The following is a 26,390-nucleotide window of genomic DNA, read 5'->3' as shown; positions in this document are numbered from 1 at the left end:
AAGAACTCAATGCCTACCCACGTTGTAAGAATATAAACTGGGTTTGTGGGAGTTTACGCTTCATAATACGTGAAGCTGATTTATAAAAAGCGTAAATTGCTCCATTCCAGGTTTTACGTGTACAACATGGGTATTTATTATGTTTATTCCTTAAAGTTTATTTTTTGTAATTCATTTTACAAATTGAGTGCTTTTTAGTTAATTTAAAAAATAATTATCTGTAAAAAAAAAAAAAAAATCGTACGAAACGTCACGAAAATTAGTACGTTTTTGATGTTGGCGCTTTGTGGCGTGCATTATGAGATGCAAACCAGGTTGTATAAATTTAACAAACTTTTCGTTTCATTGCCGCTTTACAACCAAATTAAATTATTCAGTTTTAGTATTACATTGTACTATACAATGTAGAAAACATCAACAAATGAAATGATGGGTCGATATTTATATAGTGTTTGGACGTGTCCTCTGTTACCCCTGTGTGTTGACAGATCGCATAAACATGCGAAGTACAGTGGATGCTTATTACTTAAAAACGATACACGCATTGGGAATATCAATAATTTTCATTCTTAAGAATGTAGGGAAATAATACGGACAACTTGGTTTAAGATATTTTTCTGTCGGACTACTTTTGATGCACTCATGTTGACTTTTATTCAAGATACCCTGTTGCATTTACGATATTACTACTTCTTCATTTGTACAGACGCAAATATAGCGGTAGATCGAGTAATTACACTAGTGTGATAGTATAAGTATTACATGTAGGTCTATTTATATCATTTTGTTTTGTATATTTCTATTTTCCATTTTGTTCAACAGAAACTGAAATTTACATAAATCAAAGTCAAAGTCAATATCCGTAACATTTTATGGTATGTGAACTTCGTACTAGCTAATGCTAACGGACGCTAGTTCTCAAGGCCTGGGGCTGTACTATCCCAAGTGCAAAATGGACGAACTGTCGTCATTGCTTACGCTAGCCGATCGTTGAGACCGAATGAAAAGTCGTCAAAGACCATGAGCAGTCTAAAACTGGAACTGGAACTTCTTGCTCTTAAGCAGAGTGTGACTGAAAAATTCCGTGACTATCTTCTTGGAAATAAGTTGTGTTCACAGACAACAACCCGTTGAAATATTTGGAATCAGCAAAACTGGGAGTGTACGAACAGAAGTGGGCATCGCAGTTAGCGGACTTTGATTTTGAAATTAACTATCGTCCTGGTAAACTTAATACCAACGCTGATGTTTTATCCAGACTTGCAACTGACTGTGATGTTCTTAATCAGTGTATCGATGGAACCAACATTCCACTGGAAATAAAGGCAGCTCAGTCCTCTGTCATATATATCGACTCAACAGATGTTTCTTATTCTGACACGTTTCCTAGTTATTCAAATGATGATCTCCAGGATTTACAAACCAAAGATTCGGTTATTGGAAAATGTAAGGAATTCGTTGTATCTAAAACTGTTCCTAAACCTAGTTTTATTCGAAAGCAGAGTAAGAAAGTGCAGATTCTTTTACGACAAGTTAAACATTTGGAGTTACGTGATAGTGTTATTCATAGACGAATTAGTGACCCATAGCTTGGTGACCTAGATCAGATTGTACTTCCGGAGTGTCTCAAAGAAATAGTTCTACAAAGTCTACATGATGAGAATGGACATAAGGAATCGAAAGAACGTTCAACATAATCCTACAAAGATGTTACTGGCCTAATATGTACAAGGTTATTAAGACCTATTGTCAAAAATGTGAGAGATGTGCAATTTCAGAAAAACCGCCACCAACTGTTCACACTAGCATGGGACATTTAAGTGCATCAGAACCTATGGAATGTATTGCTAAAGACTTTACGGTTCTTGAGAAATCCCAAGGATTCGAAAATGTACTTGTGTTGACGGATGTGTTCACCAAATGAACTATTGCAGTTCCTACCAGAAACCAAACCGCAAAAACTGTAGCGAAAGTGCTAGTAAGACAATTCTTTTGTACATTTGTTGGATGTAAACGTATCCACTCCGATTAAGGAAAGTGAAGCTGAAATAATCCAACACCTTTGTTCCCTTTACAACATCAAAATGCCCAGAACTACAGCGTTTCATCCTCAGGGCAACGGGCAATGTGAGGGCTTGAACAGAACGTTACACGACTTGCTTTGATTTTTACCACCAGCCAGGAAACGTAAGTGGCCCGAGTACATTAAATTAAGAGTTAGTGTTTTCTTATAATGTTACACCAAACGCATCGACTTGTTATTCCCCCTACTACCTGATGTATGGACGACAACCAAACCTTCCCATAGATTTCCTTCTAGGCTTAAGTATCAAATCGTCAGATGAAATCAACATTGACAGATTGGTGAATCTACATTCGGAAAAACTTTCGTTTGCTTACAACAGAGCCAGGGCAAAACTCAACAGAAATGAAATAGCAAGAAAGCAGAGACATGAAGAACTACAGATTGGTGACAAAGTCTTTATTCAAAACAGAGGATTCAAAGGCAGAGACAAAATTCAGGACAAATGGAAAGCTGAGGTTCATGTTATCGTAAGCAAACCGTATAAATCCGTGTACAGTGTGAAGCCAGTGAATAGTGATTCTGTGAAAACTGTGAATCGTTTGGAATTATAACCAGCCAATTTGTGAAATGTGAATATATATTGGACTGCAAATATTTGTGATGCATAGTTATTTGTAATAGTATATTTATATATTTCATATGTATTTATTATATTAATTCGAGGACGAATTAACATTTTGACGGGGGTATGTGGTAGAACAGATTTATTACTATCTATTTCATATGTATTTATTCGTTTTTGGATTTTCTATTTTCGTTTTGTGCAGAATATTCTTAAATATTATTCATCTAAAGTTTTATTGCGCGCGTATATTTCTTTAATTTCATTGCTTCATATTATTATCCAATAAATTTGATTCTCTATTAGTATAAGTAACCGTTCAAACTAAGTCAAATTGGGCAGTATTTCATTTTCAACGACGTCAGACAATCCAGTGTATATCAGCTGCATCTTGTGGTATGTTAATATTATATTTAATTATATATTTATTTAATACCATGATAGTGATTAGGGCATATTATTTTAATTGCAAGGTTTATACTTTATACGTTATCGTATTTTTGCAGTTAATCTTGCCATTGTAGATTCTGAAACTTGTTTGTAAGTTCTGATATTAAATTGCTTCAAAACATGTTTTACCATATAAATGAATACTGCAGTAACGATTGCTTTTTATGAACAAATTATCGAAACTAAAACATATTGAATGTACATGTAAAATTGTATTTTGTCTAATGCATTTTTCTTTGTTTATAGGTCAATGCTTTAAAACGTTTAATACATTTGTTAAACAAAACGGCTGTCTTTTGGATTTCCTTACTGCTCGGTAACACTTATCAATGTATATATATTGTCTCTGGTTTTATTTTAATTGCCTTGTCAATACCAACGTGTATTTTTGTAGTTTAAGTTGCAACGTTTTGAATGTGTCTGTAAAATCCAAAAGTTAACTTTCTAAACAGTACGCATTGTAATTGATTTTTTTTTTAAAGAAACGTATAATGTTTTTGTGGTAACTTATGACAGCTTTATTTTGTCAGTTTTCTCATAGACATGCATTGTTTTTATACAGGTCAATGCCTGTAATATACTAAAGTCTGACACGACTAAGCTCATTAGAAACACAGTCTCCATCTTCAAATTCTTGACTGCTCGATTATAATTCTAAGATTGTGATGTACATGTACTTCGTAAAAATGACTTTTTTTCTATGTTGAAAACGTATAATCTAATGTACATAATTCTAGTTCCATGCTTATATGACAAACTTTGATTTCATTTTAGACAGTTTTTAAGCCGTAACACTACCCCCGTCAGTAAAGGATATTAAGTTGGTACAAATGAGTTAATTTAGAGTACAAAACTTACTTTAATTTGTAACATACACCATCGAAAAATTAAAAATATAAGCAGAAAAAAAAGTTTTGTTTTGTTTTAAACATATTTTATTGAAAAGGATAAAAAACAAGTTCTAACAACTTACTAGTTTTCTCCTTTAATAAAACGATAACTGTCATGTATATTAGTAATTTGCATTTTGTATTGCTAATTTAAAGCAAAGAAAATATATTTTATTATTAATATACACAAAGACAAGTTATTTGAATCTTTTCTACAAACTTCTGCACAGATTTGTTAATTTGTAAAGGTAAGTTGTTGTTAGCATTTAAAAGTACAAATTAGTGTCAAATAGTGTCAATAAGTAACAATTAGTGTCAATATTGACTTAATCTATGAATAATGATCTAACATGTTGTTTCTCGCTCTAGAGTAATTCCTACAAGAAACATAGAAGAAGAAAAAAAGATACACACCTTATGGTTTACCACATGAAAAAAAGGATTATTTATTATATTACGTTTACAGGGATCATCGTTTAAAACACAGTTGTGTATTGTTCAAAGAAAAGTCTCCGCGTAGCTAATGTAAAGTTGTTTTTTTTACAATTTGCAAAAAAGTGATAGAACTTATGATTGTCAAGAGTCAGATCTTGTGACACTCTTAAGATATCTCTTCTGATATATTTATCGATAGTTTTGTAAAACCGAGCTCTGTGTGACATTGCGTATTCATAAGTGTTAATTAGCTTAAATAACTTCTTTTAGACGCAAATTTAAATGTTATTTAAAACTCCATTGCAAGAATAAAATGCGTCTTCTTACGTACACTTTCGTTATTTTTGCAAAACGGAAGTGATAAATCTTATGATTGTCATAAGTCAGATCTTATGACAATCTTAAGGTGGCTCACTACACCGTGAAATATTTTCTCAAATCAGCAGAAAATTACTTGATTATGATAGATATCATAATGGATAAGAAGTATTTAATTCTAATATGCAAAAAGATGTGCAATTTTGGATAAAAACTCATGATCTGCGCTTCAGACGCCCAATACTTTAGCCACTGAGCTTCGATGATATACAACCCAATCGAACGATATAAACAGTTTAACAACACATTTAATCGCCATCTTGTGACGTAGTGTCTCAAAAAGTATGAGTGTAGGTATAGTGAGGTACCTTAAGATATGATTGCGCCCATGATTTACAAAACAGCGAAACGATGTCATAAACGTTGGATGTTTTATCATTAGCGCCGTATTCCGGCCACATGTAACGTTACATTAAATAAACGAAAAAGAAATGTTTGTGCTGTTTTGAATAAATAAAATTGTGGTAAAAATATGAAAAATTGTATTTTCTCTTATATTTTATCTAATTATCGATTTTTGTTTTCGGATTTTTTTTGTTTTGTTTTAATGCGACGATAAACAAACTTACGAGGAGCGGATTCAAGAATACATGTACATTTGTAGTCAAATTATGAGAGCAAGCTCTGTATAACTGCTTTCTTTCTGTACCATGGATCAGTTTGAGGTATAGAAAATATGTACACACATTTATGTCAAAGAATTCATTATGAAATTAAAACTTTTTTCTATATTTACATCAATTAATAATGATTCGCCGACTGGTGACAGACGAACATCCGACATAATGTTGTAGGCTACATGTAATTAGTAGCGAGACGTATTTTGCAAGAAAATATAAAAAACTGTATCTAGTTAATCTATAGTTTTACATAATCGATTCTAATATTAAGAAAAAAGTAGTGAAATTTATCAGTACTACACGTATGCGTATCTTTCTTCGAGTGAAAACATGAGAGATAACTCAGTCATGCAATAACTTGGGGCTCAGGACGGGAAAACTGTATCAAATTAAGAAAATGAAAATCAATTTATTTTTTAAACAGTTTTTTTTAAATTCTTTATTTAATCAAAATTAACACGACTCATAATCTAATTTAGATGTCTTCTGTTTATATATCTTAAGTTTATGATTTTAATTATTTAAATAATTTAATTAGATATTTTAAAAAATGGAAATGTATGTTGAACACAATTTTATAGAAAAAAATAATAATAATGAATTTTAAAAAAACCGAATCAAAATGAAGTTGACCCAAAATAATTGCATTAATTTAAGCGTACTTATAAAAAATAATCAAATCCAAATAGTTTTATCAAAGAGAAAAATAAACGTGGAAAAAAGATATTTGAAAAAATATGGACGGACGAATAGATCGAATTATAGATGGATGGATTGATGGATGGATATATAGATAGATAGATAAATATTGTACATGTTTAAAATACAATATACATGTTTTTTAAACATGGACAATATAATACTATAATTTAATGTACTACAAAATTTACATTCATGAGAGAGAGAGAGAGAGAGAGATAGCAGGAGGGAACTTTTTTTGGTTTTTAAGTAAGTTATTTTTTTAATAGGAATTAGACAGCGAAATTGAAGAACATTTTGGGCGCTTGAATGTGACTCAACATGATGATGATCATCATTCTGAAAGTGACCATGAAGATGAAAATGAAGATGTTGATCAGGACGCAACGATTGCTACTCAATTGCCGAGTTTATGGAGACACAGAATGAACATATTGCAGCTATTGATATAGAAACAGACGACTCTGTAGATACATTGTGTGTCGCTTCTGATGGTTGGTTTATGAATAGATGCGCATGTACATGTACTAAAAACTGCTTTGGAATGAGATTAAGGAACACATCTTTAATATGAGAGAAATGACCAAGGTAGAGAAGGAATTGTTTATCATGGGCTCTCTACAAACTGGTTGTTTTGGACAAACAACACAAAGAAACACCGAGCGAAAACATGTGCGCTATACTTATAACTTCAAAGGAAAGAGCATATGCAGAGACGCATTTTTGGCAATATATGATGAGTCAGACAAAGAACTGTCGAATATTGTGACTCATGTGAACACAAATGAAGTTTGTCCTAGAGAACACGGTAACAAGAGGAAAAAACCAGTTCATGCATTGAAATTTGAGGAGATTGAAAATGCTGTGAAACTTATAAAGAATTATGCAGAAGAATTCGGCATCCCACAGCCCGAGGCACCAAGAGGCAGCGATGGAATTCCCCCTGTGTACCTGCCAGCATCAGATGCCAAAAAAGCAATACACCAAAGGTATGTGAAGTCCTGTGAGTAGTCCAGCATCCGTGCTATGAAAATTTCATCATTTGAAGATGTTTGGCTAAAATGCATTCCACACATCCGGATCAGCACTCGCCGTGATGATGTGTGTCAGAAGTGTGAGTGCCTGCGTAAGAAGATATTGGATACCAGGACAGAACAGGAGAAACTAACATCCGTAAGAGCTTTCCAGGACCACACTGAAGTAGCTAGGAAAGAACGACAACATTACAGAGAGTGCATACAAGAAGCAGTCAAAAAAATGGGACAGTGGCAAGGCGAGCAGCTTCAGAACGTGCACTACACCTTCGATTTCGCCCGACACTTCCAGCTACCGCACGACGCCAGACAAATGGGACCGACATACTTTGTCATGCTTCGCAGAGTCCAGCTCTATGGGGTCCGCATTGATAGTGTGTCTATGCAGTTAAACTTCTTGGTTGATGAAGATCAAACAATTGGTAAAAAAAAATCATTTTTTTTTTCAAAACGTGTAAATAAAAATAACGCAGTGTATTTTTCAATCTAATTAAAATGAAAATTTGTAAATTCTTATTTATTTTTTATTTACACATTGCTTTTTTTTTTACCTGTTTTTGCAGAAACTGTACATATGTAATATGTTATAATATTTTAATTTAGGCCAAGATGGGACTTTGACCAATGGCGCAAACGCGGTTATTAGCATGTTAGACTAATCATTCAACGAATATGGATTTGGGGGAAAGTCATGTTCTTTACATGCAGATACCTACAGTGGTATATATTATCATTTTTGTCATTGATATTATTTTTTCATTATCATTAATTTTTAAAATTTAGATTTTGATTAACGTTTGTTATTATGATATTTACCCGTTCGAAAAACTTAAACAGTTTTTATAATTTTTTTTCTTTTCCTTTTTGTGCAGGTCAAAACAAAAATCAGTGTATATTGGCGTATCTGTGCTGGAGTGTTCTAATTATAATGGGCTACCACGAACGAATCTCACTTAAAATGCAGATTCCAGGACCTACTAGCTATTGAATTTTTAATGTACCTTGTTTGTTTAGTGTGGATATTATTTTGATTTCTGTTTACATTTACATGTATCACCTTTGCATACTGATTATGAATATTTGTCTTGGTGTCTTGTTGAAAGAAAACTTTTCCACCGAAGTGATGTGGACTCTTTAATTTTAATCAGTTAGTGGACGTGGTGCAAAAATCAGCCTCCAGCAATGTTGCCATCCCATACACGCAAGAGGACGGTAGATAGACTTGGGAATGGCGGGATTGGAAGAGCTTTCTCTCTACAAACTTCAAGGCCGTCAGAAACATAAGAAAGTACCACCACTTTCGGTTTTCTTGCCAAGATCCTGGGTACGTCTTTTGTAAACAGATAGCCATGCTATGACCTTGAATTGCTAGTATTACATATTGGTCACTATGATACGTATGTGTACCTAGGTACTGCGCACTGAATGGCGTTAAAGATAATTAACAGAATGAACTCTGTGAAATCTTCTAGCACTGCGTAGTATTCCTAAATGATGTTATAAAACCAGGCGAATAATACGGGCATAATAATATCCAAATTGAGAGTTTAAAAACAAGTGTCGTATTTGGCGATTCTGTGTCTGCAACGATAGCTCTGGTACTCAATATTGAGTCATGTATTGTGTATTCTATATATTAACTTTGTAACCTTGTATGCCATGTATGAATGAACGTATTATGAGTAAGTGATGCCTCATACCTAGGTGGGGGACTCCGAGACTCAGGAGTCAGAGACTCAAATCCTGCATCCGTACTTGGATTGGCAGTTTCGACGGTTTTGTTACTTTATTTAGAAATAAAATAATAATCTTAATTTTGAACACTAAATGTTCATTCTTGATCGTCGTAAATGGGCCGAACTAGTTAGAACTGTCCATCATAAGTAAAAATCTTATATATATCCCATATGAAATGAGGTTGAGTAGACTCTTTGATTTGGGCTGCTTTTAATTGTTGTATACGATCACGCTTTAATAAATCCGCTTGAAAAAGAAATACTGTACTTGTGATCACTAAATTTGAGCTGACCCTCAATTGGATCCGTAAGACAGAAGGCTTTCATTTTCTTAAGGAGAGCGTTGATTCAGAGGAGACCAGAGTATCCATCATGAAGATCCCCATCTCAGATTCTCATGCGAGACCAATATTGATCACGCCACCTGGATTGTCCAGAGATCGCCAGACGTACCTCTACAGGAATGTGTAAGCCTTCAGACTTTGATATCTTCTGGCGATGATACTCAACTCGAAGTCGAGCACTTCTTTGAACAATAGTTTATTGATCGTGATCGTATAGTTAAGATTTCAACAATCTAAAGCAGCCCAAATCAAGAGTCTGCTCAATCTCATTTCATATGGGTATATATAAGGTTTTACTTATAATGGACAGTTTTGACTAGTTCGGCCCATATACTACGATCATGAGTGAACATTTAGTGTTCAAAATTAAGATTTATATTTTATTCTTAAATGAAGTAACAAAACCGTCAATACTGCCAATCAAAGAGTCTGGATGCAGGATGTGATTCTCCGAGTCCTGGGTCTCGGAGTCCCCCACCTAGTATGAGGCATCACTTACTCATAATACGTTCATTCATACACGGCATAAAAGGTTACAAAGGTTAATATATAGAATACACAATACATGAGTCAATATAGAGTACTAGAGCTATCGTTGCAGACACAGAATCGCCAAATATGACACTTGTTTTTAAACTCTCAATTTGGATATTATTATGCCCGTATTATTCGCCTGGTTTTATAACATCATTTAGGAATACTACGCAGTGCTACAAGATTCACAGAGTTCATTCTATTAATTGCCCTTAGCACCATTCAGTGCGCAGCACCTAAGTACACTCAGATATCACAGTGACCATTATTTAATACTAGCAATTTAAGGTCGTAGCATGGCTATCTGTTTACATACGTCCCCCAAACAAAAGAAATATCCCGAAGGGAGATTTCTCATGCCTGGCGCTCGGATTAGGAAAGCGTCCTTGATCTACCATTGATCTGACGAGCTTCCTAGTGAAATACCAGTCAGAACATCTATGTTAAGAATTTATGATAGTATCAAGTGACATGTTTCCACCTCCGGCTTGGAACATCATACATCTCCAAAAACAAATCTATAACCAGGATGCATACACGTACATAAATTCATATGGCTTGATTATATCGCATAATCATGAAAACAATAATGAATAAAGTATGATAATAATGACCAAGATGAAATAACCATAGTTGAATATAATCGTAATTCATCATCAAAGTAATACTAAGTATGGTTAAGCTTAATGTCACATATATATATACAAAGTCAAGACATGCTTGTAAGTTCACGAAATATCTCTTCCTTCTTAGGGGCGAGGTTAGCGTCATAGGTTCGGAGTCCATCGGTTTCTTGCTGAAGTTTTCCAGAGTGAATCACCAAATACAAGATTTATATTAGCACAAGATAACGCACATTTCTACTTTTACACAATTCACATTTTTAATTTTCGCTTAATTTCACAATCCTTTCATAAGGAATTCACAACTTCTTCGCGGCTGTAGCTTAATTATTCATCCATCATCGGCACCCGTGGATAGAGGATCGGCGCGGATGGCGAGGCGACTTCTCGCGGACCGTCTCCTGCGTTCCTCTGTTGCGTAGACATCGCGGCCTTCTCTTCCAGGTATTTTACGTGCCAGCTCTGGGTCCGGTCTATAGCAATTTGGTCCATGGAAATTCTTCATTTTTCTCCTCTCCAAGTAATTGTTGTGCTAGTTTGGTCGAAATTGTCCCCGTGTTACTGGTCACTTTGCGAGTTGCGATTCGTTCGCTTCGTCGGGGTTTCTCTTGGATCCTAGTGTCTTTCGGAATTGGTTCAAGTTCAATAATGTCACTAGAGGTCCATTTCTCTGGATTCACTCAACAAAATACAATGTCTTTGGAAGAACCTTTCTTATCTCCGCCACTACCCCTTTTTCGACAACCTGTCCAGCAACCATCACAGCATATACCACCCCACTTTTTAATAGTTTTACGTTTCTTAATACAAAGTCCTATCGTTATTGTTACTACCAAAGTTAAACACACATAAAACCAGGGGCTTCCCACCCAAAACGAGGATTTTATGGGTTGCAAATTAGTTACTGGCAATTCCGCCATAATTTTATTCATAGGGAAAACTTTTAATATCTTTAAGTCTTAAGACATTAAACAATGAAAACCTGAGCAACCTTGTCCTATACTCAAGATGTCGATCGCAAAATTTGATTGTTTTTACCAATAATCTTAAATCACGTACAAAAATTACTGTTTCTTTACTTAGTCGCTGTCTCATGTATTTCGAGTATATGTTAAATCTCTTTAACTCCGCATATACATACAAATAACCGAGGTGCTGAGTCCGCGTTTGCTAGTCGACGTATCTCAATATATGTCTTAATGTCACAGGGGTCATCCTGTCATGTCTTTTTTAAAGCGTGCAATATATACAAAGCTAAGCTTATTCAATATTATTTACATCTACATTGGGTTTCGAGTGACACCCTCCCTCCTAACGCTCGCGGAAGTGATTTCTCCTCTAATGTTTATCATAACCATATCAGAGTATGACTCTGTATCACTCAAATAATGGCTGTATATGTTCAAGGTTGCTGTCAATGTGACTCTTCCAAACTTTATTTTGATATAAAGTTCACTAGGGGGCGTCAATCTCAGTTCCAATAACTCAGATTCTGACATCTGAAAATAAAGGATACCTTATCTATCCTATTACTAACTGTTTTAAGACAACTAAACAATCCTCTTTAAATTTTTGTTTATTAGATTTACGGGGTTTAGGGATTGGTTTGAAGCCTAGACCTACTTTAGGGGCTATTTCATCTATTTCCATCTAAGGGTACATTTGGGTTATCTAAGGGTATTTTATAGTCTTGACCACTATTTTCACCACATTGATTTGACTCATGGGTCTCATCCGATTCTGAATCTACGGCCTGATCATTCTCGTGTTTATACTGCTGATCATCCATGATATTCTTAGCTCTTATACGTCTTTGAAGTTCTGCTAGGGCAATATCCTCTTCGTCTGAAGATCCTTCTCTTTCCCATTGTTTGGACTGTATAGCTCTTTCTAATGGTTCTGGTTGCATGTCTTCATTTTCTGACGACGATTCATCTTCCGGTGGCACCACATAGTTTGTTTTTCTTAAAGTTCTTCCACCATCTTCAGTAGTTTGTGTAAGGGGTCAGTGCGAAATGTCTGCCAGTCTTAGTTGTCGTGCATGGCATTTGGTGGTTAATCCAGTCAATTGATCTCTTACCACGAAACTAACTGCTCCTTTCTGCTCTATGATTCGATAATATGGTAGCCACTTTTTATCTAACTTATTTTGTCTTCTGTTGTTCTTAAGGTAGACAGGGTCACCTACCTGAAAATTTTCATCTTTGCTTTCCTTATCGGCTTGAGCTTTCTGTTTCTTCTTGGTTTCCTTCATATTACGATGTACTAGCAGGAAAGCTTTATGTTGTTCTTGAAGGGCGATCTTGTGTTGATCTTCTCCAGCATATCTCCTTCGAGGTTTCATCAACGTATCAAGAGGTAATACGACATCTCTGTTGTACACAAGGTAATATGGAGAAAACGTTGACGAATCGTTAGGATGGAAACGAATGGCTGCCAACGTCTGATTAAGATGAATATCCCATGTTTGAGCATTGTCCGTTACTTTCTTTGCCATCACGTCATGAAGAGTTCTATGAAATCGCTCTACTTTACCATTACCTTGAGGGCTGTAATAAGATGTTTTGATATGATTGGTATTCAATTCTTTCTAGGTTTCTTCCACTTTCTTGTTCACATTTTCTGTTCCGTTGTCTGTGAGGATTTGAAGAGGACAGCCATATCTTGGATATATTTCTTCTAATATAAGATGTACGATGTTGTCAGCTGACTTATCAGGAACGGGAAAAGCTTCTGGCCAACCAGAGTAAATGTCAATAAAAGAAACTATGTACTTGTTTCCCGACAAGGATGTTGGATATGGTCCTGATAGATCAAGTCCTACTTTAGCCATTGGAAAAGGTGGTATGTCTGTCTCTTGAAGTGTAGGTTGAATTTTCTTATTGCTCCTCGTTTGGCATACTACACATCCTTCTATATAAGAGTATAACCTTTTGTACAAATTTGGTATGTAGTACTTTTGTCTGATTACGTCATATGTTTTGTCCACTCCAATATGTCCAAGTCCGTCATCATACTGCTGCACTACTGAAAGTTCTAACTCACGTGGTACATACAGGCGAAGTCTTCGGCCTTCTGAGTCTCCATCTGAAAGATAGTACATTAAACCATCAATTTCCAGAAACTTCTTTTCTTCGGTTGCCGTTGCTGTCCCTTTGTTTAACCGATTCTTCAGTTTCTTGATCTGCTCGTCGTGTTGTTGACTTTCTTTGATGTTAATTTCTTCTGGCAGATCAATACAGGGTTTGACCAATTCGTCGTGTTGCTTAACTTCACATCTGGCCAATCTCTTAGGCGAAAAAGCATTGGAGTTAAGTACGTTCACTTCAAAGAAATTGTCCTTAACATCTGGTTCATCATGCTATGATTGTTCTTCCTCTTCAAACTCGAGGTTGACTGTCGGTAATCTGGATAAGAGATCTGCACAGCAGTTAAATCTTCCTTCTATGTACTCTACCTTACAGTTATATCCTGCAATACTTAATGCCCATAGTTGAATTTTCTTATTTTGCATTGGAGATTCTAAGATATACTTGAGCGGCTTATGGTCTGTTCTTATAGTAAACTGTACACCGTGTAAATAATGGTCTAACTTCTGAAGGGCGTAATGGATTGCAAATGCCTCCTTTTCTATGGTTGACCACTTTTCTTGAGTTTTACTCAGCTTGTGGGATAAGTAATATATTGGCTTATCTTCTCCCTCCTTTGTCTTTTGAGTAAGGCACGCTCCAATACAATTGTCGCTGGCATCGGTGTACAGGATATACGGCTTATTAGTATCTGGATATGCTAGTAAAGGCACTACCGTTAAACTTTCTTTAATAAAGTCAAACGCTTTTTGGCAACATGGTGTCCATTTAAACCTTGCATATTTTCTGGTTAAGTCAATCAATGGTTCTGCAATCATAGAGAAGTTCGGTATAAATCTCCTGTAATAACTACACATACCTATAAAGCCACGAACTTCTCGGACTGTAGTGGGCGCTGGTAACTTTCTTATAGCTTCGACTTTCTTTGGGTCAGGTGTAACGCCATGTTCATCAATGATGAAACCAAGATATTCAGTCTGTTCCTTGAAGAAACTACATTTCTTTAGCTTCATTTTAAGTCCATGCTTTCTTAGGCGGTTGAAAACGTCTTGAATATGACGAAGATGATCTTCCGGTGTCTCTGAGAATATAAGAATGTCATCCAGGTATGCGATAGCAAACTCTTCTTGTCCTTGAAGAACTATGTTCATCAGCTCCTGAAAAACTGCTGGTGCATTACTCAACCCAAATGGCATACGGTTGAATTGAAGTAGTCCTTCGTGACATGCAAAGGCCGTTTTTTCGTTACTTGAATCTTCTAATTTCACTTGCCAATATCCACTCTTTAAATCTAGTGCAGTGAAATATTTTGCCTTACCTAGTAAACATAGGATGTCATCAATCAACGGTAGCGGGAATGATACGGGTTTCACTATCGTATTCAAACTTCTAAAGTCAACGCACATCCGGTCTGATCCGTCCTTTTTCTTCACCACTACTCAGGGAAATGACCAAGGCGATTGTGATCTCTCAATAATCTTTGCGTCCATCATTTCCAGTATGGCCTTGTCAATTATCTGTCTTTTATTTAAGGGTACACGGTAGGGTCTGTTCTTTATTTGGTGGTGATCTCCAGTTTCTATCTTCATTTTAACAGTATCAGTCACTCCAAGATCACTGTCTTTCTTTGCAAATAAATCATTGTTTTTGCTCACAAGTCTTTTGATTGAGTGTTCAAATCTCTTAGGTACATCAATTTCCTCTTTTGTGTCTTGAGTAGTCTGTATTTCTGAGAGTTCCTTCTGTTTTAATGCGGTAATTCGTCCTACTATGTAGCCTTTTGGAATTTTATAATTTGTGTTAGTTTGGTTAACGAAGATCATTGGAACTTTCTTATTTTTCCGAACTATACAAACGGCGTCTTTTAAATATAGTCCTGGGTCTTCCATAATGCAGTTATTGTCTATGCTGTTCACTTCAACCAAGTCATTTTTTTCCAGAGGAATATTGTTATTTATTTTTCCATAGAATACAGTCACCGTGTTTGGTCTCATAATAAGTTTCTTAGGAGTTCTTACAATAGTTGAGATGTGTAAATCTTCTTTAAGTTCCGCGTATACTTTGCCATCAATACGCATGAGTCCAAGATCAAAGTATAAACGGACATTGTTTTTCTTGAGCCAATCACGACCGAGAATCATGTTTCGGTTAGGTCCCTTTGTCACATAAAGTTTGTGGTCTAAAGTTAATCCTGAAATCTTAAAGGAAATAATTACATACCCTATCGCAATTAAAGAATTGCCATTTGCTGCTTGTAAAGAGGGGATGTCATTAGTAAACAACTTGGAGCAGGGAAATAGATTATCATACATTTTCTTACTAATTAGAGATACGGCTGCACCTGTATCTACCAAAGCTCTAGATTTATTTTTACCTACTTTTAATAAACAGCTACTGGGGTTTTTAGTAAAATTAATTTCATATGTAGGTCTTTGTCTGAAGTTCGTACTTCTGGCTTTAACGAAGGATGAACGTCTTAGTTTTCCTGTTTTTGTTTGTCAAAATAAGAGCGCGATTTGAAATTTTGAGACGATCCCCTATTTACTTGGTCGCTAGATTCATATGTTCGGCCTTGACGTTTTAATGGTCTGCCCCGATTTTGCTGCGCTCTTTGATACATATGCGAGCTCAAACAATCCGCACGCACATGACCTACTTTACCACAATTCCAACATTCCACAGGCGAACGGGGTCTCTGCTCTATATTATGGACGGGTTTGTTTTGACTGAGTCGTTTGTTCATTTGAGGCTGAGACCTGACTGTGGGTTTATTTTGAGGACAAAATCGAACCCTATGACCCGTCTGTTTGCATTTAAAACACCTACTATTACGCGCATGGTCAATTTCCATTGGTTCTACATGCCTTGTTTCTGTTGAGGTAAGATTATCTGCTCTATCCTTTAATAAGGGAAGAGTAGTATCAACATTTGAAAGAGTCCGTCTGTTGTCATTACTTTGTACAATTTCTGTCATATTTGACCCTTTTATCGCTAGCCTCTGTCTCAGATTTTGTTCTCGCATTGCTATTTGAATTGCGGATTCTAAATCTTTAGGGTTTTCTCGCAATATTTTTATTCTGAGGTAGTCGAATGTCAACCCGTCACAAAAGATATCTACTAACTGTTGTTGTATCAAAGGATCTTTTAGTCTGTCATTACTGTATGCTTCTACCGCGATTTGCAATAGTCTCTCAGCGAACAACTGAACACTTTCATTTGAATTTTGTCGAGTCTTACGCATTACTGCTAACGCGTGTTGGGGATCTGTTATTTCTGCAAATCTATTTTTAAGGGATTCCTTAAGATCGTTCCAAGATGGGATTTCCTCAGACGCATCTGTTTCATCTAAATACATTTTAATATAATCCCCCACTGAACCCTTACTCGTTATGTATGCAAGCATGGGGATCTCATGACCTTGTTTCCCAGACATAACACTGTACTTTTCAACTTCCTTTATCCACTGTTTAAATTTTTGAGCATCTCCCTCAGTTATCACAGGAGATAGGGGCACTGAGAGTGCGGCTGTTATAGCTTTAAATTGACCAATAAAAAAAATCTTTTTCATCATCCTGATCTGGGACTCGGTGTCGAGGTTCACGAGTTTCATACGGCCTAGCATCATGATATGTTTCAAAAGTATCTTGTTTCATCTGCTCTTTTTCTGGGGACTTTTGACCTGTTTCTTGCCCTTTATTTTCATTGTTCTGACCCCACCCCGCGAATTGTTTTTCTAATTGCTCCATTTGATTTTTAAATTCTTTTTTGTCAAACCCATCACCTGTCGCCATATTGGTTGCTTAGACAAAGTTGTTTACTTCGAGATAGCTATAAGAGACATATAGAAATGGTTCTTACCTTATTCTGTTTTGAACTTCGCTAAGTCCTGGTCACTGGCACCAAGAAAGTTCATGTAAGCCTCCAGACTTTGATATCTTCTGGCGATGATACTCAACTCCAGTACTTCTTTGAACAATAGTTTATTAATCGTGATCGTAAAGTTAAGATTACAACAATCTAAAGCAGCACAAATCAAGAGTCTAAGAATCTATCTCAATAAGCGGAATCTCTCTATCTATCTATTCAACATCATTTTACATGGGTATATATAAGGTTTTACTTATGATGGACAGTTTTGACTAGTTCGGCCCATATACAACGATCATGAGTGAACATTTAGTGTTCAAAATTAAGATTAATATTTTATTCCTAAATAAAGTAACAAAACCGTCAAAACTGCCAATCAAAGAGTCTGGATGCAGGATGTGAGTCTTCGAGTCCTGGGTCTCGGAGTCCCCCACCTAGTATGAGGCATCACTTACTCATAATACGTTCATTCATACACGGAAAAAAAGGTTACAAAGGTTAATATATAGAATACACAATACATGAGTCAATATAGAGTACCAGAGCTATCGTTGCAGACACAGAATCGCCAAATATGACACTTGTTTTTAAACTCTCAATTTGGATATTATTATGCCCGTATTATTCGCCTGGTTTTATAACATCATTTAGGAATACTACGCAGTGCTACAAGATTCACAGAGTTCATTCTATTAATTACCCTTAGCACCATTCAGTGCGCAGCACCTAGGTACACTCAGATATCATAGTGACCATTATTTAATACTAGCAATTTAAGGTCATAGTATGGCTATCTGTTTACAAATGTCCGCCCTTACGTCAGGCCAATTTTTCAGGAGGAAGTGTGCCCAGCCCCTACAGACCTGGAAGAGTGACTGGTGTAACATTATTTTTGGTTTTTCGACGCCAAAACATTTGCTAAATTGTGAAATTTTGTTCTGCTGAAACTTTAAATTACTTGTACATGTGATATGATTGATGTGTTTGTGGTTTTTATTGACGTATATAATTTATGTGTATCAGTGTGTTGTCATATATTTGTGATCTATAACTGATAATGAAAATAAAATGATTAAAATCAATTATATAACCATGATTATTAAAACTTTACAACACTTGTTTTGCCGCATATTATTATGACGTCACTGATGTTAAACTGCTGAACGCTGTACTGCAGTAAACCAATTTGTTGATATAAATGCATAAAAATATAATTTTAATGTTGCAGAAGGATCTTAAATTACATTTTTTGAAATTGCCTACATGTTTACTGTCAAATTCTTCGAAAATCTCAAAATGTGTAAAAAATTGTCATAAGGACCCTTTTCTCATGGGTGCAATCAATTTATATTTTATGACAAATCTTACGTTATTTTCGTGAAACCCACCCTGGGAATAAAACTAATAATAATAAATTCTTACTTTAATTCAATTCTGTATTAAAAACAGCCAGTTATAAATATTAACTTTATTTAAACGTTTTAAGGGAATTGGAACGGAAATCCTTGGCGTGGAAGATTGTCACACAACAGGAAACGTCTATTATTTCGTGAACTATAAAAGGACAAAAAAACACACCAACTCTCCATACACTAGAATCTGGCGCCACAACATAGACATGTATACCGCTCATGTTTTTCTGTTTTATTTTTATTTTATGAATGCTAGCAGTCAAAGGTAATGTAATCACTTCATGCCAGACAAAATATCATTTTTTAACACCATAATTTAATGAGATTAAAAAATTCCTATATAAAGTCAATTCAGTTAAAACTAAATTTTACATGTATTTTACAAAGATTTGACCGTTGCAAAGTTTGGGACAACACGGACTTGAAATGCAAAGGTATGGTTTATGTTTGAAACAATAACTAATACATATTTAAACTGTATGCTCAAGGTAATTTTGGTATAACTCAAGTCAAGCACAGCGCTTGCATTTAACGAGTTATTTCCTAGGGATACAGTTGTCGCTCGATTTTATAGTATGTAATTCATTTCAATTGGTACACAAACTCTACACTAAATGAATTGTGGGGATAACGAACAGTGTTCTTAATCAAACGTCCAAAGATAAATTAATTTGAGAGAGAGAGAGAGAAGAAAAAAGGAGAGATTTTTAACTAAGGGCAAAATTAATTATTTTTTTAATTCTGACACAGAGTGCCATCCAGGATATCTGGGTCAAAACTGCTCAGAAATATGCCGATATCCTACGTACGGAGAGGAGTGCCAGAAATTGTGTGAATGCGAAGAAGAAAAGTACTGTGACATTGCCACAGGGTGTTTTTCACCAGACGGTATTTTTTTTTTAAACTACGAATAAATAATCTCGATTAAATAATTTCCTCTTTGTAGAAGTTGAGTTTTCGAAAAAAGGAGGATAGCGAAAAGATTAAAGTTTACATTTGTAACAGTTACTGAAAATGCAATAAAGAATATCGCAGTATAGAAAACATAGATTTATCTATCCTGTATATGAAATTACATGTACGTAACACTGCAACTGTAGCGTTGATGTCTGTATGTTAACAGTTTATTTGGATATTAGTTATGTAGAAAGAACATTGAATGACCCATCTGGGCTCTGAAGGTTTTGGTTCTTAAATTTCAGTTGCATTGTTTTATTCTTCTTCACGTTTTGGGGAACCAGGGCTTCGTTCTACAAAAGAACTTACGACTTACGACCAAATTAATGATTGCTAATTAATCACCAACTAATAGATGATTTATTTTTATGGCTGCAAAATATAACTATGGAAATTGAAACATTTGTAAACGAACGGTTTTATGTCAATTTTGTTTTCTAAAGATCATCATACGAGACTGTAAATATTTACAAAGAACAGGGGCGTACAAGACGTTGTATATCCCCCACTCGCAGTAATGAGGACGAAAGAATTTCAATTCAAGTTAGAATATTAATTTTTGACTTGTATGCATTGTTTTCATTATAAATTTCACGACGGAAGTCAATATTGTGATTTCATTCTATTATCACGACAGGCATAAGTTTCCAAATTAAGCTGCACATAGCTTTTGGCCTAAATCTTGAACCATTCACTGTTCTTAATTGCAAAAGTAGGTATGAATGGGTCCTGACTCCATCATAAAAGTACTTTTATTTAAAAAATTAGTTTATATTGATTTTTATTATTGATTTATTAAAATGGAGTCTAGACCCATAATGGGTCAAATTTGTGATTTTCACCAAAAACGTTTTACTTTATTAATAATTGTCAAAGAGTTAGATTTATTCACACGTATTATATAATGTGTCAACGTAGCTTAATGTGATACGCGGAGGCTCGTAGTCCATCATTCTTCATGGAGAAGGTGTTTGAATCCTATAGACGGCGTTTTATTTTTAATTCGTTTGCCTTTAAGTAAAACATGTTTTTTTTTTTTTATTGGATTATTATGAAAAAAAATATCTAATACCATTTAAATAATGACACCAATTACGTAATGTTCATAATCTGTACACATAAAGTCGGATAAAAAAAGCGCTAGCATTGATATGAGATCATGCTGTAATGCTTAGAAAACATCGAATAAAACAAAAGTGCATGTATTATTGTATATCGACAAGTATTTGTCAGAGGATGTAGTTCTATATTATACATGTGCATGTACTTATGCACAGTTTCAAATATATAGACTTTTTATATGTTCATATGTCATTTTAAAATCCTGGGTACGGGGGATTTGTCAGACCTTGTACGCTCTTGTCCTTTGTCGTAAGTTCTTTTGTAAAATGCAGCCCAGTTACATGCTTTCAAGTTATTATTAGCGCTTTATATTTTTTTAAAAAGTTATCATAAATAAGATAAGCAAAAAAACATTGAGGTACACTCAATAGAGCTCGTTTTTAATACTTTTATTATCATATCACTTTTGTTCTTTTAAAAACGATCAACGTTTATTATCTTCAATATGAAACAATGCATTCTTTTCTTTGTTAAATCAAAACAACAAACGATCAACAAATTGGCTGTGACATGTAATTTACTATTTTGACAATGAACGATAAATGTATCAATATAGATCAAACATTCTGTAAACAGGGTTATTTTCGCTCCGGGTGTTTTTCGTCCTTCCATACTTTCAAAAGCTTTAACTCTGCCTTGACCTCGCCTAGACTCAGTTGCGAGATAGATGCGATTTAAAACAAGTGCACCGCTAAGCGGAGCATCCCCTCGTGACATGAATTATTTATGGAATGTTTTTAAATTTTGCCCAGATTATCCGATATAACCTGTTTTGAAACAGTGCACGCTTTATAATCCACAAAGAGGATAATAGAAAAAGCGCATTAATTTTTTTTTTAAATTTGAGTTCCGGGTGGGGGCGTAGTTACATATCTAACCAGGTTATTTAAAATAAATTAAATTTTTCTGTGTTTTGCCAATCAAATTGCTTGTTACAAATAGAATTAAATCATTGTGTTGGGGATGCATATGTTTGGAATATACAGTCATGTAATTGTAACTGAAACTTATTAAACTGGTTTGTGGAAAATCAGGTTTACATATTCATGCAAGGGTTTTCTTTGAATCTTGCTAAAAAGCTGAGGTAGACACACATACATACACACAGGCACAACAGCGATGCTTAATCCTCCTCGCAACAAGTTGAGCGAGGGGATAATTAGCACAGTTATTAACAAATTGTTTGAAATTTGCCCAGGCCTAAATTCGCCTGTTGACAACTAGGAAGAAAGGGCGAAAACGAAAAGAAGTCAAATATTTCCTTGCACACAGTAAACTTTTAATACAGACACTGCCAACACTTTTAAAATATATTTACATTCCACTCGAAGATATTAGGCTTCATAAGATGGAAAAAAGGAGTTTTTCATTGTCACTACTACATTTGTTTTTCTCCATTTAATTATTTGCTTTTTACAGTTGGGTGCAGAATTGGCTATTTTGGTTCAAGATGTGTCAATAAATGCCGATTTCCAACTTTTGGGAAAGGGTGTCAAAAGACATGCCAGTGCTCCAAATTATTTTGTAACTACATCACTGGGTGTGACGTTTCTACAGGTATGCAACAAATTCTTTTGAAAGAAAAATACTTCTCTTAAAAAAAAGTTAACGTCCTTTTTTCCATAAGAATGCATTATAATTTTCTGCTTTTACTTGGTTTAATTGTAAAGAATATAAAAACACTAATGAATGTAATAATTAAAATTTTAGGTACAAACCAGAACGAGTTTCCGTCATCGAAGCAATACACTACCGAGAGAGACTTAACCATAGTTGTTGTTATATTATCTGTTTTTTCATTCATTTTGGTCTCAGGTATCATAGTCTATGTCATCTGGCGAATAAAAGGGCCATACTTATCAAACTGGAGATCATTTCGAGATGTTACACCTATACGCGAGCATTATACACCACAGAAAGCAACATCTCAAAAACATGCTTCCTTAGATATGAGCCAGAGAACAGACGACACGTACTGTTCCAGTTATGATGCCAGACCATTTCAATATTTCAATCATGCAATGAATGTCTCTACAGACGATATTTCTCCACAAGCTCATGGTAAAGTGCCGCAGCGGGACGGAAGCGCAAATACGATACTTTTTGATATTAGCTCTTCGTATGGGCCTGATATTCATACTACACAGAAAGACAAATTTTAACACCTGCGTAATTTTTGAACAATGCTGGAGGGCAGTTTAAAGTTTTGATTTGGAAAGTTTTTTGTTTATACAAACAAATAACATCCACACAAATTCACAAGCATTTAGTCCTTAAAAGGTTCTTTCAAGTACTTAAAAATGTGACCGAATTTTGTCGATTACTTCGGACATTTTATGTAATCACAGTGCAATGAACCTGAATTCGGTAACGTCGCGGACGTACTAACATTGGCACACACATATTTTGAATTACATTGTATTTTATTTTGATTTTTTAATGTTTTTAAATTATCATTTTTAGCGTGCTCCTCACGTTCACATTTGCCATATCATTACAGCAAGATAAAAAAAATAAGTAAAAATTCTTAATCTTAACGTTATATACAACTTCTTCAATTGTAAACCAAATCTGTCTCTGTTCAATTCTATTGCTATTTGACGTTCTAAGAATAGATAATAGCAGTGTCCGTGTATTTTTTGAACGGCTATCGTAAGTTTGGAATACTTAACGAGGCCGAGTACAGAACGAGTACGCACGCTTTCGCGCAGTGTTTCATTTGTATTGTGACGTCATCTTTTTGCTTGGTTGACGCCATGGCGTGATGGTTTCAACTGCAGATATTCAGCGAAATTTGATGAAAATGGTTCGTTTAATGCGTAAAATTAATGTTATATTGTGGAATAAACATAAATGTCTCGAAGTATAAGCTATATTTGAGCTCGGGTCGAAAATATGAAGAGGGTTCAGCAGGCCTAATCCTCTGTCACGTTTTCTTAACCCGCCTAAATATAGCTCAATTCATATATTTCAAGACAGTAACCATGTATTTTATATTAATTACCCTTAATATGTGATGTTATATATTTTTTTATTACTTCAATATGTCTGAATGCTTTAATACTACTATAAAGAGCACCTTTTCCACCTTTGTCAAATAAAAAATAGCCATTATCTGACAAGTCTGGAAAATTGGGCATACAAAAATTAACTTTGATAAGACCCCTGGAACAAACAAGGAGGTAAAAGGTTTTTTTATTTGACCATTTGATGCCTTTTAGCAATAACTTTAATATGTAGAACAGAAAAAGAAATCCCTAGGGCAGAAGTTTAAAAAATGTGCAAAATTGATACATTTCAAGCGAAATCCCATAGGGTCCTATGTTAAAGATTAACAAACTTTGAGATGACCCCCTAAACAAACGGTGTGGTAAATGTCTTATTTTTTAATCTTAAAATAATAATTATATCAGTAGAAATTCAGGTAAAAAAATTTATTAAAAAATCTAGGGCAGAACAAATTAGACCCGGCCTCGTTAAAGTGAAATTGGTTTACCATAAAAAAAAAACCTTATTAGCTTTATTAAGAAGCAAACGGGTACAACATAATATAACACTGCAATACATTTTACTATGAATCGCTATTGAGATGAAATTCAAGATGGCTTTCGGATTTTTTTGTATTCATGAATGTAATATGACTGTATTTTAAGAACAAAAATGTTCTTGTCATCAGACGAATAGACGCTGGACTCGTTGTCCTAATTATTCCCTTAAGAGCAATACATGTTGTCGTATGCTTTAATTGGCATTTTCTTCCTCTTAACGCTTGAAGTCTCACTTTTTGAGGGAGGTAATGTCTTCTCTTCGTTTTTTTAAAATCTTGTTTGGTAGCCTCCTTGAAGATTGTAACTATGGCCAACACTTTCAGTAATTCTTTTTGCTCTTTTGACATCTTCCCCATGGAAAGCTGAATAAAAGGGAAATCGGTTTCATCTTTTTCAAATATAAGCGATTAACATCGTTTATGTGTGTGTTTGTTGTCTGATGATAATACAGGTAGTTGCACGGGTTTTTTTATATATCCAAATGGCAAATGCAAAAGAAATTACCTCGTAAAGAGTTGCAATACACCAAATGTGTACTCAATAGTTGAATGAATTGTATACCGATCATATTACACTTTTTAGAGTTACATAGTTGCTGTTGGTATTACAAAGGAACCAAAACAGAAAAAATATATATACATACGGCAGAAACGTTAACGCTTGATCTTAACTGAAACCTGGAACATTGTCTGCCATGCTTTGAATGATGTTCGTTTGGTGGTTTAGGGATTCTTTCGTTGGTTGCGTTTATAGTTCTTATTCTGCTATTGAATACTAGTATTTATTTTTGTTCGATATATTTAATTAAAATTATAATCTGTAAAACAATCTTTTTATTAAGATCTTATTAATGTTTACATCTAGACAATTGGCTTTTTGCAATGGTTTTTCATGTTATAATCATTTTTTTCTTTAAAATATTATATTAAACTTGTTGAATATATCAAAACATGTTGAATATATAATGTAGATATAGTTTTTGTGAAGTCACACGTATTCATTGATAAAAAGAATCAGGAATTTTGTAATGAGTCATTTAGAAAAACTGATAATAGTTTTTGCTGCATACATGTATCTGTAGTTTATACTTTACATATTTTAAAGATTTTGGTTTATCACATACACTTTTGATTTATTTGTACATACAATGCTCTCAATCTACCCTATTATTGAACAAATTTTGCACCGAATGTTTTTACAATACTAAGCTCAACTGGATAATAACTTGAACATGAAATAGTTGCATGCATTGTACAAATAAGCTTATAAACCTTATTTTAATTTTATACATATTGTATAATAATTTGCTAATAAATAAAGACTAAAATATATCTTTATTAATTTTAGATAGTATAAAAGAGTGTGAACAACACTGAATAATATCTTCTTTGATATTTGTTTGAAGTATTTTGAATAAAAATCCATCGACCTCAAAAAAAAATGAAAATGAGTTGCAGCTTCCTTAAAAATCAATTATAAAAAAATGATGAAATAAACTAACCAGTAAAAGATTACTTTGATGCCGTTTATATTCACCAACTCTCAATGCTGTGTACATAACATATAATTATTTCAACATGTCATAATAAGACGAAAGCGAAACCGTTGGCCAAAACTTATTACACAATTGCAGACAAGGTCAGGGTTGCATACTGCAATACAAGGTATTTAAAACTCTAGTTTGAAGGCAGATTAAAGCCAGTTTGAGACAGATATTAGAAAAATTAGATTAAAAAAGGAGAAAACATAAATAATATAACATGACAGATGCTTGTAAGGAAACGAAAGATATTAATGAAAAAAGTGAAAAAAGTACACCAAGAGAAACAGCCCGTGCAAATTGATATTGACCTTTGAAATTATTTTTTTAAATTTCATTTTCAATTGAAAAAATAATATTTATGAACTCAAAAGTCTGTGCTTTATGATTGTTCAAATGTAGACAAAGTAACAACATGTGTAAAAATGGCAACGACTACTAGTATGTTATTGTAATATTACATG

The 26,390-nt window shown here is 34.4% G+C and overlaps 1 long non-coding RNA gene across 1 annotated transcript; it reads left to right on the top strand.

Annotated features, from left to right (window-relative positions):
- Positions 1-18,841: 18,841 nt before the first annotated feature.
- On the top strand, positions 18,842-25,715 carry LOC136271629 (uncharacterized). Its single transcript, XR_010709570.1, has 5 exons — positions 18,842-19,024; positions 19,147-19,193; positions 19,510-19,647; positions 22,258-22,395; positions 22,549-25,715. It is a non-coding gene; the product is annotated as an uncharacterized lncRNA (long non-coding RNA).
- The last annotated feature ends 675 nt before the right edge of the window (positions 25,716-26,390 follow it).

The sequence above is a fragment of the Magallana gigas genome, chromosome 9 (genome assembly GCF_963853765.1).
Source record: "Magallana gigas chromosome 9, xbMagGiga1.1, whole genome shotgun sequence".
Taxonomy (NCBI): domain Eukaryota; kingdom Metazoa; phylum Mollusca; class Bivalvia; order Ostreida; family Ostreidae; genus Magallana; species Magallana gigas.
Note: the sequence above shows the minus strand (reverse complement) of the source record. Positions and strands in the feature narration are given on the sequence as shown.